The sequence below is a fragment of the Setaria italica genome, chromosome VII (genome assembly GCF_000263155.2).
Source record: "Setaria italica strain Yugu1 chromosome VII, Setaria_italica_v2.0, whole genome shotgun sequence".
NCBI lineage: Eukaryota > Viridiplantae > Streptophyta > Magnoliopsida > Poales > Poaceae > Setaria > Setaria italica.
Genome location: NC_028456.1, coordinates 12,845,550 through 12,859,229, shown reverse-complemented (window position 1 = coordinate 12,859,229; position 13,680 = coordinate 12,845,550). Strand labels below are relative to the sequence as shown.

Sequence of the window (13,680 nt, the reverse complement as noted above, 5' to 3'; positions counted from 1 at the left end):
TCGCTCGTGATGTAACGTGTTTTGACAGTATAAAGACAAGGAAGAATTGGTAGGGTGCAAATATCCCGAAAATTCATCCGGGATAAACCAACCGGGATAAAAGTGGGGTCTTTTATCCCGGGTCACTCAACCGGGACAAAAGACTCCCCTTTTATCCCGGTTGGTAATACCAACCGGGATAAAAGGGTCCCCCACGAGTTAATACAAAAGGATAGCATCCCCTACATAGTCAGATGTGGTGTGTAGGTGGGATGGCAATTTTTTTTTGCAGCGCCGGCCGTGGTGGCCCGTTTTATCCCGGTTGGTATTACCAACCGGGATAAAAGGGGAGTCTTTTGTCCCGGTTGAGTGACCCGGGATAAAAGACCCCACTTTTATCCCGGTTGGTTTATCCCGGATGAATTTTCGGGATATTTGCACCCTACCAATCGGGACTAAAGCCCAAATCTCTAGTAGTGTACGTAGTTCAAGTGCGGATGCTCTTCTCATTGATTGATCGTTTTAGCTTTTCTAAGTGCAAGACGATTAGAGAAAGGGAGAAGTACTCAAAAAGTTTTCAAATGTACTGGGAACACGTTACACATATGTGTTCATGCGAGGGTCACCGTCACCGCCGATAAAAGCGGATGACATAAACGGGTTGCCGCCATGGAGCGCTACAGCCTCAACCTGCTCGATCGCGCCGCTGCTATCTTGAAGCATGAGTCACGTGAACCTCGTCGTGCGACTTGAATGGTGCCGAACAAAAGATGTCCTCGACACGGGCTAGGATTGGGAGGGTTGAGCCATTCGTGACCCACGTACAAAATAGTTAAGAAAATAAATAATTAATTGGTATATTGCTTTAAGATTGTGCAATTCTCTAAAGAGAGGAGTACTGGAGCAGTTCTCTGTATTCAGAGGGAGAGGATAAGGCATGAGCAAAATTGTCCGTTCACATGAGCTGTAATTGGAAAAGAAAAGAAAATGAAAAATTTGCACGCTTGGATGTCAAATTTTGAAAGACGGGTGTCAACTAATGGAAGGTGTGCTCATTCAAATCGTGCTAAACAGAAATCGCCAAAGGTTGCAAACCCAGTTTACTCGACAAACACATACTGTTCCTTTGCGCCACCTCTAAACAAGAAGACGAAACGTCACAAAAACGTTCCATCTTCCCTGAAACTCTGCACCCGCTTCCCACGCATCACAAAAACGTCAATACCCTCCTCCCCTGGCCGCGGGACCCCTTGGCCGCGCCGCCGAACACAATCGCGAGGCCTCCTTCCACAGTTCCACGGGAGCATGTCGCTTCGGATTCATCTCGCGTAGCCGCCGCGCTCCTCCACGCTCTACTGTTCGCACAGAACACGCTCCGTCCGGATTGGAGTGATTATTTCATCTACCGTTGGTAAGCGATCCCCTTAGCTTAGCTTGATGGAACATGGATCCTTCTTTACTGCTTGCAATCCGTCCAAATCAGTCGTTCCTGCATGTTTACGATCCGGTCCCGGGTCCTCCCAGTCCTAGTTTGTTGCGATTCGGTGGTGTTATAGCTGGATCCCCTGTTTATCTTGTTCATTCTTTCTTCGTTGCCCGATCTGCATAGACCTAATGCGGTGGTTGGTGGCCAAAAATTCTTCAGCGGCGGAAATTTAGACGGGGTAACTGACGCCGAGCATTGGGGTTTTCTGCTGGCTATTTTGCATTCGATGGGGGAGCTCGGAGACTTTGTGGAAGATTCCAGAAACTGGGGATAGGTTGTTGAAGAAAAATAGAGTTATTATGAGAGAAAAGACAAATAAGTCACGTGAGAAAAGAATTGGGTAGGCATCGAGACTCAGACAAGGGGGGTAAAAAAGAGGAAGTGCTGTGGTCATGACTGACTGATGAATTCTGAGAAGAAGCTGAAGCAAAAAAATAAAAAAAGAATGACCAACTCAAATTGGCTGGAAGAAATGACAGTGGAAGTTTAAGGATAGATACGAGGTTATGATATGAGAAGTTGGATGGTGAAAACCAAGCAAAATATCTGATTGTCCTTGTCTCCCTCTCTCTCTCTCTCACTCTCTCTCTCTCTCTCTCTCTCTCTCTCTCTCTCTCTCTTCTAGTTAATCTGTTTTCCAGTTGTCGCTTGGAGGTGACACTGAACTATTTCATATTCAGAATATTCAACTGGTGTCTGATGTTTGGGATACCTCTGTTGATGTAAACATGCATGTTCAAACAATTGAAGTTGATTTTTCCTCGTTATAATCTGGTTCTATTCATGGTTCTTTTTATATGTTTGTGGTGTCCTTTGGTGCTGGGGCGGTGACCAGACGTAACTAGGATCTTGTGGCGTTGGGAACATGCCTAGATGCCTAGGCAACACCCCAAAAACCATAGTTAGATTTACTATTTTTTTGGTGCATGATTAATGATGGTTAATGTTCTTCTAGCAAAGTATCCAACAAATTACTTATTCATGCCCAGTCATCATAGGTAGGGTGTGAATATAATTTTTTTTTGAATTTAAAGCCAAAATTTATATATTTGGTTGATGTTTTCCACAATTGAAGTCACCTAGTAGTTTCCCAATGAGTTAATGTCTTACAAACAGAAATCAAAATAAGAGGTAACAAAATTCTCATTATGCACGGTTTAAATATACTCAGTAACATGGTTCTTTCATGTATGGTGCTATAGGGAGTATATGCAATGACTTCAAGCAATCATGGGTGTATGAGGCAACAATTTTATGGAAGGGGAACTCCACAACAACGAGGAGATAATAGGGGTTTCTATCAACCTAGATATGCTGAATCACCGTGCCCTTGGGCTGAATATGGAGAAAGTGATGATTATCAGTATGAGGAGGATTACATGGAGTATGAGGATTATGTGGAGTCTGATGATCTGGGTGGTTGGCATGGAGAAAGAGCAAGATATGATTTTTTTAGACCCAATAATAGAGGGTATGGGTCTGTAGGTGACATTGGACAAGGAAGCTCTCATCTTGTGGACGGTCGACAATGGGCAAGACATTCATATTATCACCCATCACAATGTGGCAGCACAAGCTATAACATGCAACATAAAAATCGAAAAAATTATGTACTGCAAGCACATCAAAGAGAGGGAAGATGCAAAGGCAATGCTCCATGGCCGGTTCACAAACACCAGAAGGATGGTCCAACTGAGAGGTAAAAAATGACATGTAGAAAGGCAGGAATTCAACAAATAAGAAGACAAGAGTTTCCTGCATGTGGAAGAAGTTCAATAAGTATTTTTGTAGAAGATAATAAGGTCCGTATGCCTGTTCTCGTATTATAAATCTTTTTTTCATCATATCTAGAGTGGACACATGAATATCTTTCATAGCGCCAAATTAAATCAACATAAAAAGCTTTCTAAAAAATGCAGATGTGGTTTGTTTGAGTGTATTAGCACCTTTTAAACTCAAAATAAGGTAAATATGCTATAAATACTAACTTTTTCTTTTTTCCTTGGTTTACTATATAATATTTTTTTTACAGTCGCTCTGAATATATATTAAATTTAAACTTGAAAAATTTACTGATATGTAGCATAAAGTTAGAACTGCATGCGCAATATTTTTCCATAATCTTTTGTGCCAATTTGGTGTAGTTTAGATTAAATATATGCAGCTTTTTAATATCATGATTCCTGTTAAAGCTTGTTTATGTAAACATTGAGAACGAGAGAGTTAAGGAAACAAGATTCATGGAACTTCACTGAATGCAAACGCAGGACAAAAAATTAGATGGATCAACTGTGATTCCTGAGCCAAAACATCAGTTAAATTCTTTACAAAAACTGGAACTGGAGATAAAAGAAATGAAGGTCAAATTGGAAACAATGAGCAACTCAGATGGTAAAGATTCAGTATCGGAGAAGAAAATCAATGAATTGAGCAATCAGTTGCAAGAAAAGGTGGATGAAATGGATTTTATTGAGTCATCCAATCAAATTCTGGTTATCAAGGAACGCAGAAGCAATGATGAGCTGCAAGAGATACGGACAGAACTAATAAATGTAAGTTAATCTTTGTGTTATCAAGTTGTCCATTACTGATCCATAGAAGTATTGATATATACTTTGTTATAAGATTCCAATTAATTTCATTTTTATTTGTGCTTTGGTTGATCATCTGGCTCAATGGATAATGCTCAATAGGGTCTGCTTGAGCATGGTTGTGCCCGAGCACATATAGGCATCAAGAGGATGGGTGAGCTTGATCCAAAAGCATTTTCAAATGCTTGCAAGCCAATATTGCCTGAGGACAATGCCGAAGTTAATGCTGCTATTCTTTGTTCAAAGTGGGAAGCTGAAATAAAAAAAAACAGAATGGCATCCTTATGATGTTGTCACGGTTGGAGGAAAAGATATGGTACAAAAATCTATATATTTGACCGAACCTTTTTTTTTCTTCATACAGTACTAGCTCAGACAGCACAAATTACTATTGGACAAACATGTCTAGTTTTATACAGTTTTCCTCTTGGAGACATTTTCAGTGGTTATATCTATGCTTGTTTTGGTTTCCCTTGTCATGTACTAAATTTAATCAAAATATATGTAGTCCTAACTTGATTCATCTTTTGACATTTTTTACTTAGAAAGTGTAATGGACGACAGTATCACACATGAAAAAGTAAATCGAGCTGTAGGTAGACTGTACAAACTTGCAATTTATATACATTGATGTATTTAGATTTGTCATGTGAAAACAATACTAATAGATTCCACATTTAACATTATATACTTAGAAAGAGTAATGAACAAAGGAATCCTAAATGAAAAGTAAATCGAACCGTAGAGTTCACAGATTGTTTATTTTATATGCTAACTACAACATTAACAGGCATAACCTTTAACCAATTGACAAAAATCAACACATGTGCACCATGAAGTATCGATACTAACCTGCCACTCTTTATATGCAGATATGCCCAGTGCATTTTTTGCTCATCTTTATTTAGTGCAAAATGTTATCCCTGTGCTATTTTTCTGTTCTGTATATGCACTGCCTGCCCTACAAGGATCTATGTGACAGTTATCTTGTTATGAAACGAATTTCGTTTATTCCCCAGGATCTATCTTCGGAAACATTTTAGCGTAGCTTATTTGTTGTCTAATGCCGCTTGCTCTGATGTAGGAGGTAATCAAGGAAGATGATCCGAAACTTAAAGAACTAAAAGAGGAGCTCGGTGGAGAAATCTATGCCCTGGTGACAACAGCTCTGCTTGAAATCAATGAGTATAATTAATCCTAGCGGCAGATCCTGTAGCTGAGATGTGGAATTTCAAGGAAGGGCGGAAAGCAACACTGAAGGAGGTTGTCCAGTTCGTCCTGAAACAGTGGAGGACACACAAGAGGAAACGTTGATGTCCGCTGCTTGATCGTTAGCTGCAATTAGCTGCTTGGGAATTGGTACGCTCATCTTTGATAGCATAGGTGTATTTTTTGGGAGTGAGGTAATGCATGAATGAACTATGCTAATTGCATGAATCATGTCTGAGTCGAGGCAGCTTTTGTGCATGTATGGAGTATGGTTGCCCATCATGAACTGTTGAACAGGCGGCAGTGGCCAGTAGATTAAGCTAGTAGTTCAAGCTGTATGGGCATTGACAAACTTTTGGGATAGTTCTCGGACCTCATGCCAAAATGTTCTCTCTTTTAAGTACTTAAGTGGATTATCCAAAGGCAAACCCTTTTAACTAGCATTACTATAAATATGAGCATTCGTCCTCGACCTTAGTATCGGTTATTTTTTGTCTAGTACTAATGTTAGTATTAATACTAGGCCTAACGGATAGTTCCCAAAGTACCGGGTGGAGGCTCCACCTGGTACTAAAGGTCACCTATTAGTATCAGGTGAAGTGTCCACCTGGTGCACTTTAGTACTGGGTGGGAGCTTCACCTAGTACCACCCGGTACTAAATAGCTCAGCCTTATCCATCCCCAGCTGCCGCCGCTTCATCCATCCATTCGTCTCCCCTCTACCTCTCTCTTAGCACCCTCACTTCCTCTCTCCATCCATCCACTTCTTATCCTCTCTCTCTCCCCTCTCTCTCAGCACCCTCACTTCCTCTCCTCCTTTGCCTCCCTTCCCCTTTCCTCTTTGCTCGCCCCTCACAGGCAGTGAGCAGCAGCAGCAGCGGGGTGATGTGAGGCAGCGGCGGCGACGGAGGGCGGTGGGAGTGGCGGCGGGCGAGGCGAGGTGAGGCGGGCGGGGAGAGGTGAGGCGGCGATAGTGATGGCGATCAGCAGGAGCAGCGGCGGCGGGGTGAGGGGGTGAGGTGAGGTGGGCGAGGCGAGGTGCGGCGGGTGACGGTGGCGGGCGACGGCAGGCGAGGCGAGGTGAGGCGGTGGTGGGCAGCGGGGGCGGGCGGGGGGCGGCGGGTGCGGTGGCAGGGTGGGAGGGCAGCGGGAGGCGGGAGGGCGGGGGGTCAGGCCGGTGGGAGGCCTGATTTCATTTTTTTTATTTTTTAAAACTAGTTATTCGACCCGATACTAAAAGACCCTCCTTAAGTACCGAACTAGTAGTACTGGTTGCGTAAACGATACTAAAGGGGGTTTCCAACCGGTACTGAAGCCCTTTTCCCAGTAGTGTAGCTCTAACCATTAGCGTTATATAGACGGACAAGTGATAAGACAGGGTTCAACTAATTATTACTCCCTCCATTCCAAATTGCAGGTCGTTTTAGATTTTTAGATACATAGATGTTATGCACCTAAGTATAGGGTTATGTGTAGATACATAACAAGGTCCATGTATCTAGGAAAGTTAAAATGACCTACATTTTGAAACGGAGGGAGTAATAGATTGATGATCATGAAAAATTCTTTCACAAAATGCATATCCTTTCAACTTATAGTGATATACGCAAGTACATATATAAACTCTAAATTTATAATGAGGGTTGTTCGATGTCCAAGAAGGGGCCGACCATATGCTAGGTGGGCCGCGGCATACCCTAGGATCCGGCCCAGCGCAAGTTGTCGGCAGTTCAGAAATCCCATCTATTTTCCCGAAGGTGGGAAGTCAAGTGATCTTCCACTTTGAGATTTGTGCGCGTGGGTGAAGTGAACGATGCTTCTCACGCGCGCTTGCTAGGCATGTCGCTATCACCTGTCGTAGGCTCAGATGATGGGAATTAGGGTGCCCGATCTTCCGTCAGGTAAGGATAATTCTCGATTTGGTGAAGTAGCAACACACTTGATCCGGCTTCTGATTAGCAAGATCTGAACCCTACAATCGAAGCACCACTTCTCCTTCTCCTCTGATTATCAACCGTGCGCATCTCGGTTGACCTCACACGAAGACTACCTCCTACAAGCGAATCAAAAACACAAGCAAGAGGAAGGAAGAACACAACTAAATTGCAGAAACCTTGGACTAAGCATATAAAGTTGGGGTCTCACAAACCGATGAACGACGATTGTCAATGACAGATTGAATTTAAGCAAAACCCGAGTGTCTAGGACGGCAGCTACTGAGTCTTATACATCCAAGAGGTGGAGGCTAAGGGGAGGAGGACCTAGGGCACCCTTCAGGCGTTCTCCTCCTGGTTGGAGTGCACAACAACTTGAGCCTAAGTTCCAAGCAAACTTATAAGACCTAAGGCCCGGCAAAAGGTGATGCGACACCTTGGTAGATTCTGTACATCCACTTGTTTCGATGATTCCTGTTGACTCCGATGGAATTTTTATATGAGATTGGTGCCACTGGAAAGTGTATCTTCTCAGCTTTCCATAGATATGTAGAACTTTCAAAACGGACTCCATATGTGATCTGGGCGTCAATTATAAGGTGGACTGCTGCTGAACTTCGAGGTGGACTCGAACTTGATATTGTTTGCGCCTCCAACTTGGCTTGGACGTCCCTTGCTAGTCCTCTCCGCCTCCATGCCTCTCTTTAAGTACTTTATGGTCCACTCCATGGTTCTTAATTATAATAATATCATAATAATATCTTTAGGTAGCATTCTATTATCAAAATAACTAAAAATAGGACACAGGAGCGAGCTCACCTTATCTTTAGCACGAATGGTCGTATCTAAGCATGTCATCTCCTCATCATCCATATCTCTCTCTCCAAATATTTTCTTATCATGTGTGTATCCATAGGAGTCATGTCCACATCAGAAGACGCTCGGCTATGGGAGGGAGGCTAGCTAGGAGTGGGATGGAAAAGTAGGATGTGACCATACGCTCGGCTATGGGAGGGAGGCTAGCTAGGAGTGGGATGAAAAAGTAGGATGTGACAGGTTCAAGATTCAAAATCATTTATCTCCTAAACTGCTCATCAATTTTTGAATCCATTTGAACCACAATATTATTTAGAATTAATGTAACAAAATAAGATTCAATATGCAGTATTTTGATAAAAAATAAATATTCAAAATTTCACATGGTCCATTTCAACATTTATACTAACTGTTTCAACATTTTTATACTATTTCAACAATTTTTCTATATTACCTCAATATTCATGTTGAAACAATTTTTGCAAAAATGTTGAACTAGATCTTAAGAAATGTTGAATATGATATTTTTTCAACATTTTTATATAATGTTGAGGCAGTTTTTCTAAATTGTTGAGCAAGGTTTTGAGAATTGTTGAACTATTTTTCATATACTATTTCAACATTTTAGATATACTACTTCAACATTTGCCATATAACATGTTGAACTTATTGATTCAAAATGTTAAATGCGATAGTAATTAATGTTGAATATGACTTTTCTTGAAAAAATAATGTTGAATATTAATATAAGTATTATTATTATTATTATTTAGTTTTTTAGAAAATCAACATTTGACCTCTACAATTGCAAAATTTTAAACATACTATTTCAACTTTTTTAACATAAAATGTTGAACTAGTTTATAGAAAGTGTTGAACTAGTTTATCCAAATTGTTGAACTAGTTTTGAAAAAATGTTGAATCTCTAGATTTAAAGATATTGAATAAGAATGTTGATCTTTGTTTTCACAAATGTGTTCTAAACTATTTTATGATATTGGACACCACTATGTTTTACGTCGGAATAAAGAAAGAAATAAAAAAGGATGAAAATAAATAAATTAACAAAAGTCTATGCTTTCGTGAGTTGTAGCATGTACCTCATGCTCACGCTGTCGGTGTTTAGACCCGGCAACCTAACGAGGGAGGTGCCCGAGGTAGTGTTTTGGTTAGTGGGGCTCGTTGAGATCAGAAACTTGAAGGTGACACACAATTTAGATTGATTCGAGTTGCTAGATTGAGTAATACCCTACGTCCTTTGTGTTGGTTGGATTGAATTGCTTTGGAGGGGGTCCCTGCCTTGCCTTATATTGCCGGGGGTAGGGTTACAGGTCGGTTGGTTACAAGAATACTAGTCGGATACAACTAGAGGAGTTCTACTCTTATTACAATGAGTACTTTCCTAATCCTTGACTAGTTCCTATCTTTCCTGACTAGTTCCTATCTTTCCATATAGGCTACGCCGTCCTGCGCCATGGTCTCCATGTTAGATGCGTCTCGGTGTTCAGCCCCATATTTAGGACTGTCCAAACCTTCTGGTGGGCCCATAGATATATGTACGACAAGCCCCCGATTACTTTTTAGTCAAATGCAGCAGTTCTGAGTACTTTTGCAAACTTCATCGACTAGTTTTGGTGCTCTTCGAGTACTTCATCTGGTTGAATCTTCAAAGGTACCTAAAAACTACCATGCGGCTAGAATGTGCTCAAACCTCATTAAACTCAGTCTCATATTCTTCAATCTTGAATTTTATATGGAAGTGCGATGAAAGTCGCACTCCATATGGAGTAGCCCCCGAGCCTTAGGTTGAGTTGAAGAATCAGGCTGAGGGTCAATCTGTAATTTGCATCACTTTCCCCTTAAAATCTGGAGAAAAAACTTTTTTTTTATCAATGGACACATGGCACAAAGCCCCCGAGCCTTTTAGCTGACTAGTTCAGTGGGTATAAGGGTCAACCTTTGCTCCACGAGACCATCTGTGAGAAGAGATCTTATCTCCTCCTAAAATAAAGGTAGCTGCCAATCAGGTGTCCAAAATTCTAAGATCCTTTAAATCAAAATCCCTTCATTTGCGTCATTGTTACCGTGCCGCTATGATAAATAACAGAGGAAGTTACCCCTTCTGTGTTACCCTTGCCATTTGCCCTTTTAACTTCCACACTTTAGCCCTAGCGCTGCCGCCACTATTCAATCTCAAACACTAGCGCCGCCGTCCTCCCACCAAGCAGCCGCCGAGCATATGCAACAGAAGAAGTTCGTGGCATCAAGGATGGGTAGGAAAGCTGCTGCATCCAAATCATGCGAAGGTGAGAAGAAAAAAAACATCGGACAAGAAGAAAGAGCTGCAGTTGCCGGCGCCCAAGTACAGGAAAACCAATCAGACTGCACCGCCAAATGCCATATATGCCTGGAAGCGGTCAACTCTGAAGAAGGAGGATATCAAGGCACTCATAGCCGCAAATTTACTCCAAGATCAGGACTTCATCAACTGACGATCTGCATATGCCAATGCCTGCCCTTTAGAGTCCTATCCCGATGAGACGGTAATTTTTGCCCATTTCATCGAGCGAGGCCTTGCATTGCCCTCTTCAAGTTTCTTCTGGGGTTTGCTGCATTATTATAAATTAGAGTTGGTGCATCTGAACCCCAATGGGATCCTCCATATTGCAATCTTCGTTCATTTTTGCGAAGCCTTTCTGGGGATCAAACTGCACTTTCAATTATTCTGGAAGTTTTTCCATGTGAAGCCACAACCTTCAAAAGATCGTACTCTCTTGGTTGGAGGCGTCGGGATCCAGATGCGAGAGATAGCGAGCGGCCAGTATCTAGATTACGAGTTGATAGACTCCAATGCCGGGTGGAAGGAAAAGTGGTGCTACATTGGCAACCATGATTTGAAACTACCCAAACTAACAGGGAATTACCCTTATGGAACAACCGCTGGCTTGATGAACCAAAACATGGAGATTGCCTCCAACTACCTGAGTTGATTAGTAGAATAGCGCAGTTGAAACAAGAGGACCTTACTGGAATCGGAGTGACGTCCAGCTTTATGAAGCGATGCATCCAGCCCCTGTAGCAGAGGTGCCATGGCTATCAATACACCAGCCTGGATGATCCCTCCAGATTTTCTCTGGAAGAGATTAGCACTGATGAAGTCATGGCGAGGCTCAAACGGATGTTCAAAAATGTGGGCGAGATCCCCACTATTGTGCGGGAATTCAGTGCTGCCAACCTGCCAAAGCCTGTAAGTACCCATGGCCGTAGCCCCCGAGTACTTATTTGAAGTTGTTGGGTTTGCTAAGTTGTCTTTCTTTGTAGGAAGATGTTGATTTGTATTTCTCTGCTCCCCCTCCTCCCGGATCCGAAGAATCCTGTGAAGCTGCTCCTCGCGTGTTTATGTGGGAAGGCATGATAGGTGATGACTAGGAGGAGGAGGTAGTCGAGTCCTCTTGTGGCACTAGTTCTGATGCCGCAGATAAAGTCAAGACTCAGCCATCTGCTAAGGCTGGGTCTTCCTCCGGAGCAAAGAAACACTCGGCTGCTGATGAGCTTGAAGCTGCGATTCCTCCACCACCAAAGAAGAAGCGATCTGTTATCGTGAAATGGGTCATGAATAAGTCTGTACCCATGGAAGATGTGCCTCCCATGGTAATTACTTATGAGCAGGGACAAGATCCTAAGTATTGTGTACTCCCGAAAGGTGTTTCCAGTTGTCCGGGGTGGGTGCAGCGAGCACCTTCAAGGTCAGCATCGAGGAAGTCGGCTCCACCAAGGCCCGCGTCAGCATCAAGATGTGGGATCCTCCAAGTCGCTTGGTGAAGGATGCAACCGGGATGGAGGAGAGTGGGGTTAAGGTTGGGGTTGTGCCCGATGGTGGGCTGGTTGGAGCAGATGTGCAGAGTGGGTTGGGGGGCGGGAGGCGGCGCCGCAGAGCAGGTTGGGGGCTGGGAGGCGGGAGGCAGCGGTGCGAAGGGAATTAGGTTGTCGGCGCCCAAGTTGGGGCGCTGGGTAGGAGCAGGGCCCGTCGGGGATGGGCTGGCGGTGAGGAGGGGACGGGATGTGAGAGGCGGTGCGATGGGCTTAGGGGTGGGAGGCGACGCGGAGGGGTTTGTGGGTGGGTGGTGGCGTGATAGGGTTCGGGGCGACGGCTCGTGCGTGTGTGTGGTAGATGGGCCGAGTGGGTTAGGGTTTATTAGAAGGAGTTCTATTTTTCTTCCTTTCGGGAAATTTTTACCGATGGAAATTTAAGCGTCGAACGTTTACTGGTTGCTGCAAGGCAAGTGCGCGTGGAAAAAAAGGCTCGCAAAAATCAATAAATGGTGCCAAATAAAAATATTTTGTTCGTGGGAGGATCAACAATCGGTTCAGTTCCCTATGTCAATTTACCGACGGACCGTTCAATGTTACATACATGAATGTCAACTGACCGTTCATGTTTACGTGTGAAAACCTTTACCCACGGACGGTTTCTCTACAAAACAAGAACTGCCGACTTACCGCACATTGGGAAGCTTCACCGACTGACTACTCATTGTTAATATTTGACTTTTACCAACGCCGACCATCGCCCACTGCCAACACCGACCCAACGCGTGCCAACGATGGTGACAAAGCCGATCAGGACGGTGCCCGGGGCAGAGGCAGGCGGCCTATGCGTGCCCGCAATCTACAAGCCGACCTCAAGGAGGTCGGCCTCAACGTCTTCACCACACTCCAGGCTAACTTGGGGGCTGCCTTCGCCGATCTGGAAAACCTTCCAGACTCGAAGCCACACCGGCGGATCCGGACACGTATTCGCTTCACCAACGCCTAGATCAAAGAGCAGCCTTGGAGCCGGTCAACATACTCCCGGTCCACATCTACCCGATACTCTCGAAGCCGATCCACTCATAGCAGATTCGGTCACCACCAAGGTGACCACGGTAACCGCGTAGGAGGTCGGTTGGAGCCCGTCTGTGAGGAGGAGGTGGAGCAACCTGCTAACCCACCCGCCAACAACGCCCATCAACTCGACAACCACGACAACCGCCACTGTGGAAGGAGAAGCGTTGGTGAGAACCGCGACAGACAAGATCGGCAAAATGACCTCCGCAAATAGTTACGCGACAGCCGCGACCTCCACGCCGACCTCAACAACCGCCACGAAGAGCAGGAAGAGGTCGAGCTCTGCCACGGCGCTGAGTATGACCGTGACTATGGTGCTCCTGGACTCGACAGCAAGCTAAACCGCGACGCATAACAGGAGGACCTCCGATGCCAAGAAGAGGAGATGCATCGCCGTGCCGACTACAACCACATGTATGGCACCTCTGAAGATGCCTATATCCCACCCAGGAACAACAATGGTGGACACCCCAAGGCACCACCCGTCAAAAAAACCTCGAGGACGACAATGGCACGGCGATGGATGGTTTCGCCACTTTCACTCCCTGCCTAAGGGCTATTGAGTGGCCTACCTCGTTCAAGCCAGCTATCACTGAAAAGTACAATGGCTGCTCCAACCTCACTATATGGCTCTAAACGTACAACACCGCAGTGAAAGCCGCCAACGGCACCTACGACCAGATGGCCGCCTATTTCTCGGTGGTGATAGGTCCCGCCCCTCTCCTGTGGCTAGAGAACCTCCCACCGAGCAACATCGACACCTGGGTCATCTCGCTAG

The 13,680-nt window shown here is 44.3% G+C and overlaps 1 long non-coding RNA gene across 1 annotated transcript; it reads left to right on the top strand.

Moving 5' to 3' along the window:
- Positions 1-1,150: 1,150 nt before the first annotated feature.
- Positions 1,151-5,705, top strand: LOC101755336. Its single transcript, XR_001164452.2, has 5 exons — positions 1,151-1,390; positions 2,668-3,267; positions 3,733-4,017; positions 4,159-4,372; positions 5,141-5,705. It is a non-coding gene; the product is annotated as an uncharacterized LOC101755336 (long non-coding RNA).
- The last annotated feature ends 7,975 nt before the right edge of the window (positions 5,706-13,680 follow it).